This window comes from Notechis scutatus, chromosome 3 (assembly GCF_049901735.1).
Source record: "Notechis scutatus isolate UNSWTSFEM ecotype Mainland chromosome 3, rNotScu1.2, whole genome shotgun sequence".
NCBI classification, from domain to species: domain Eukaryota; kingdom Metazoa; phylum Chordata; class Lepidosauria; order Squamata; family Elapidae; genus Notechis; species Notechis scutatus.
Genome location: NC_142011.1, coordinates 119,515,402 through 119,521,401, shown reverse-complemented (window position 1 = coordinate 119,521,401; position 6,000 = coordinate 119,515,402).

Sequence of the window (6,000 nt, the reverse complement as noted above, 5' to 3'; positions counted from 1 at the left end):
TTATGTACTTTGTACCATGAATACTAATTACCTCATATTAGGAAGGCTGGCTTTCCTGAAAGGTGCAGAATGGTTGAATGGTGCCATCTAAAGGAAAGGAAGTGATACAATTCCTGACATCAAAGAAAGCTTTGCTCTCTGATGTATAGTTTCATTGCCTTTTCCACATACACTTAAGACTATCTTTTTCAGTTTTCCAATTGGCTCATGTTTTAAAACATACATTTCCAGAGATCACAGTGATTAAGAGTGTTGGATTAAGATTCAAAGGATTCAAGTTAATTTCACTGCCAGCTAATGCATTAATTGGGCCATTTTGTATCAGTCTACCTTTATTACCCTGACCTATTTTGTACAGGTGTGATAAGATAGAATGTAGAGGAAAGGCGAGAGAACCACAATTACCTTCTTGAGCTTTCTAAAAACACTGGATTGGAAATGAAATACATTAATATGTTTGATGTGATGACTACCCATCTTTTCAAACATGAAAGAAAAAGAGAGAGAGAATACCATTGGCATTGCTACTGCCAGGAACCACATTGTTTGTTTGATGCTGATGAAGAAGTTAATGTGTAGCAGGCTTTGCTGTACCAAATAGCTATACTGTATGTCATGGACAATGAAACATTGTGGTGGGTTTGCCATCCATCTGCCTTTGGCATCTTGTTTTTGTTGACATCAGGGAGGATAGCAGTAGCCAACACTGAAATTTATGGTTATAGGCATTCATCTGTGACTGTTGACAATCCTAGGTACTGTGGCTGTTTTATATGGCAGTATTCAGGACCATGCCTGATGGAATGTTAGTATCTTTAAAGAACATATTTAGATGATAGTCAACATTCACTGATAAATTATTTGGATATGCTCCTCACGAGTTTGCTGGTATTGCTGTGTGAATTACAACATTCATCCGCTTTCAAATGTCCAGTTTAACATATGCAGCTTACAGCCTATCTCCACATTCTTGGAGAACTCATAATCATAACTGTAGTAGACAATGTCTCTGTGACTGCTTCAGTTTGTCCACACAAATAAAAAGGGATGCCAAGTGATAATGGCATCCAAGATGCGAGTCAGTGGGGGGAAAAAGCTCAGAATACTGTTGCTGGACTAATGGAAGCAATCTGAAATGCTTCACTCTCATGGGATCCTTTGCCATTGCTAGCAGTTTAGCTTTGGCAAATTCCACAGCAATGGACCAGACTCACTGAATATACTACTGCTAAGGAGACCAATCTTGCACAATAGCTTTTTGCCTGCAATTGCAAATCCATGGCAGCCCAGACCTCCCCCAACAGGGCCTCCCTAGGTCACAGCAGAATACCAGGTCATTGGGCCATGCATTATTCTGTCTCCCAAACAGACCAACAGATTTTTTTTTTCTTGCTTACCTTTGTGAGAGACTGTCTTCATTTATCACATTTCAGGCTCTGTGTCATTCATTTCAGTGTTTGGATGTTTCTTAGGTTATTTTCTTCCCTTTCAGCTCTCCACATTGCTCTCTTTTTAGTTGTTGGAAAAGCTTTTTTTAAAGAAATAAAAGCCAAGACAGGTGACAAAAGTTCATCAAAATCAGGAATGAGAATGTGAATGGTGCAGATAGTAGATGGGATAATAGAGAATAGATGTGAATAGAATCAGGAAATTTCTTAGTGCCAAGCATTGCCCTAACATTAGGAGCCTGCTCTCCATTCCCTTAGCAAGAATGCTAGTGAGAGGTACAGTGGAGGTTGCTTGCCCATCACTGGAGATGTGATCAAGTAAAATGTAAACACCATTTTGTGTTTTATCATATCAGAATGTTTTGGATGGCTGCTTGGCAGGCCTGGCAGGGCTTGCCTATAGAATGGCTTAAAAAAGAAATTGGTTTCATTCTAGGATAATATTATGAGATGGATGATCAATGCAGGACTGGGTCCCTGGGAAGATTCAAGGGTTCTTGAAGAGAGAGGGAAGGTATCAGGTTACAATTGTTCTAGAAGGCTACCCCAGTAGACTTTCTCCTCTATTCCTCCTCTTTCTAGCAAATGCCTGAGAAGGATCCTAGATTATTTTTAACAGATGCTTGTTGTGCTTTTACTTACAAGTGCTTATGCTACTCATTCTAGTTCTCTTGTAGAACTAATCTTCTGTAGATTGGGTGAATGTGGAACCTTTAGATGGAATGAAATTCTCATCCATCCCTTTACGAATATTTGGGGAATGCAGCAATTTATTATCTGGGGCCTCTGAACACTTCAATAGGGCTGTGAGGAGCTGTTGTTCAATTACAGCTGGAGGACAGCATGGATCCTGTCCTGCCTTAGACTATCCTTCAGAACACCTGAGATTTATTATACTGATCTTATATTGATATCCAAATGAGCAAAGTCAGTCCTATCATTAACAATGACAGGGGCGACAATAAGGAATTTTGTGATGGTTCCCTTCAAAGATTACATGTTAAAGAAGTGGGCGTGGGTGGGGTTATGGGCACCATGTTTTAGTCTTTACAGTTCCTGCTGGTTGATGTAGTCTTTAGCACTTCAGCTTCCTTTACCTATGACAATACCTGTGTTCAACTCTTTGGATTGTATGTATACTTCTGATTACTGGGATTTTTGATATATATAGAGAGTTGAAATAATATGAAACCTTCTAAATAAATATAACATATAGTGTGAATTTGAGCTTGCTATTTTTTTCTAAAAGGATTTCATATTCACATTAGTTTGTTACTTGCAATTTGACTCAAGATATATGCCTTACATTATTATAATGTTACTAATGTTCATAATGCTATAGTAAGTTATATAAAATGATGGGCCTGTCCCCTGAAAAGACTGCAGTTATCAATAGAAAGGAAAATAATAGGTGAAGAGAAAAGAAAAGTGGGAAAGAGTGTCAAGAATACTAAGGTTGCAAGGGGAAAAAATGCAGCTATGCGGCTTAACTTCAGAATGTTGCAGAGAACGGTTGTGAATTTTGGTGATTTTCTAGCCAAAAATAGGCATTCACACTTAATGAATAATGATGGGGCAGTTCAGACATATACTTAACCTGCTTTTCTTGAAAAAAAAACCACCATAATGCAATGAAGTGTCACTCTGGTTGAATCATGGCCCTTGTTTTTCAAGATATATTTGTATTTTGGCACTAAAGTAAAATAAATGTGCATACAATGTTTTTTTCTTAGCAAAAAACACAGTAACCATCTATTCCAGGAGCTTTTTGCAGCACAGGCGAGTTCTTTAAAATATATATATTGTTGAACAGAAGTGTCAGTTTAAGATCCTCTGCAAAGTCTATTTGCAAAGTAAATTTGCTTTGGATTTCTGATACCTTGAAAAGTTTTTTTCTATTATATTTATTTAAAATTACAACAGTTTACATTAGAAACAAGCTCAAACAATTAAGATGAAAGATAAATAACTACATTCAGTTTAATTTTGCAAAATGCAAACATTCATCTTTCATTGTTCCATAATCTGTGTATTAAATAAGGAAATTATAATTGCAGTGCAGTTTTTTTTTTTTTGTAAATTTTATTTGAGTTTTCACAAAGAGAAAAAAAAATACAAATAAAACACCTTTTTTGAAAGCAGCATAATCCCGGATTACATTTCTTCGTACAGACACAAATTCAGGTTCATGCTCATTTTTATATTCTATTCCATATCTTATTACTATTTTACATTTTCTGCATAGCTTCTCCCCTCTCTTAATTTTCTCAATTTTATTTTAATTATCTCAATTCAAATCATTGTATTTATATTTTTTGTCTGTCCTGTTTCAATATATTATCTTTTCTCATTAAACAAAATTTCTCCTGTAGTTATGATTGGAGTATGACGCCTTTATATCTTTTCCCTAAAGTTGTAACATTCAATATAATACATAACTTCCATTCGGATTCTGCTTGGTACATTCTTAAAATACACACTGTATTCTTAAAAAAAGAAAAAAAATTATAAATGTATATAATTAAAACAACATTCCATTCCAATTCAATTCTATCATTAATATTAATATTCATTAAAGTCTTAACATCTTTAACATTACTTTTCAATTAAATATCATACTTCTATGGGAACAATTATAAGCTTTCCATAGTTAATTCCCCCCCTTCACTTATATTTTATAAAACATTAACTAATTAAAATGTTCCCATTCCTTCCTAATTCAATTTTCTCATTTATTTTATTTCACTTATTTTATTCACAAACATTTCACTAAATTACACTAACTATTTTATCCCTCATTTTAATCATACGTTGTTTCCAATTTTCTAAAGTTATTTCTATTACTAATATAACAATACAATCTTATGTACCTTTACAGAATCCCTTTTTCAGTTAGATTTTCACCCATTATCTCTAAATAGGTCCTGTTTCTCTATATCTTGCTCCGTTCCTTTGTAACTTCTTTTCCTTTCCTTCTTCCCTCTCTTCTTCTCTCTCCCCTTTTTACCCCCTTGTCTCTCTACCTCTATTTCTCTCTTCCGTATTCCCCTTTTCTGTTGCTTTCCAGTATTATACTTATTTTTCGAATTATTTTTCTTTTCTTTGGTTGTTTTTTTAAGTCTTAAATTCTCCATTCTCTTTCCCCCCTTTCCTTTTTCTTCCCCACATAGAATTACTTGTTCATTAAAGATGGCTTCTTCTTTGTCCCAGTCTTCTTGTTTTGCAGTCTTTTCTTGTTGTTTCTCATAGTTCCAAATCTCCATTTCTAAGAATTGAAAGACGAAGCCAAAAGAACCCTTCTCTTCTTGTGCATCTTCTTTGTACTTTTTAAGTTCCATTTTCAATTCATCCAGAAGTGGTGCCATTGTATACATTTTTAAACAACCACCCAATTGATTTTAGTCATTCAAATATAATAACCAAAAATCCAAAGATCACCAAATAATCCAAATACATGCAAGCTGTTTCTTTTTTGCTCTTTTTTTTTCACTTTCTCTTCATGGGGTTACTATTTAGTTGCAAAGTTTCAGTTAAAATGTATCTTTTAGAAGTCTTGTTGAAGTTTTACTTTAGATTCTTTTTAATTCCAGGCAGTCTCCTCCCTCTTCCAGATCCTGCCCTTATTCTTTTTCTCTCCCTTCCTGCTTATGAAAAAGAAAGTTTTTAATGTCCAGAAATCTTTATTATCCCTTTGGCATTTTGTTTTATTTTCAGCTTAACTGCCTGTTGATGTCAAGGTGGATTTTTCCGATTTCTTATTTAAGTCTCTTAGTTGTCAGTATAGGGAAGGAGAGAGAAGAAAAAAAAAGCCAAACCTTTCCCTTTTCACTTTCCTTCGCTGCTTCCGACTCTTCTTTGGGAGCGATGTTATTTTTTGTAAATTTAAATTCCAGGGTACTTCGGTTATTGCTTTTACAATTTAACCTGGTCAGCCAAAACTTTCACTTCTTATCTTCCTCCTGCACATTCTTTTCCGGTCGAGTTCTTCTTTGTGGTGGCCATTTCTGACCACCGCTGCAACTGCCTTCGGGAAAGGGAGTAATGGCCAGCTGAGGGGGAGAGATGCAGCTCTCCTCGACCCTGCTGGCGGTCTCCCCCCTCTTCACCACCTCTACAGGGTGGCTTAGCCCTGAAACCAGCCGGCTCGCGCTCCAGCGCCGAGCCCAGACAGAAACCGTGCACGATTGCGGATTTCTGTCTGTCGCCGAAGCCCTTCAAACCGGAAGTCCCCAATTGCAGTGCAGTTTTGTGGTATTCATAAGCGCAAAATATCAAACACATTTGACTTTTAGGAAATAATTTTTATTTTCTCAGACTATACCAAATTATGTTATATTCTAGGTCTCCTGGGAAGGAAGTATTGGGGAAAACAGAGGAAAGGAGATCTGCACATAGAAATAAAGATTCTAGGTTCTTCACTAGATTCACTAGAACATGTTGCTCCCATGTTCATGAAAAATAGGGATGATTCTCAATCTGCACTCATGAAGAATATATGATTGATTTTCTCTCTGTTTTTTTACTTTTGCATAAAGATTGCAATGTTTACATG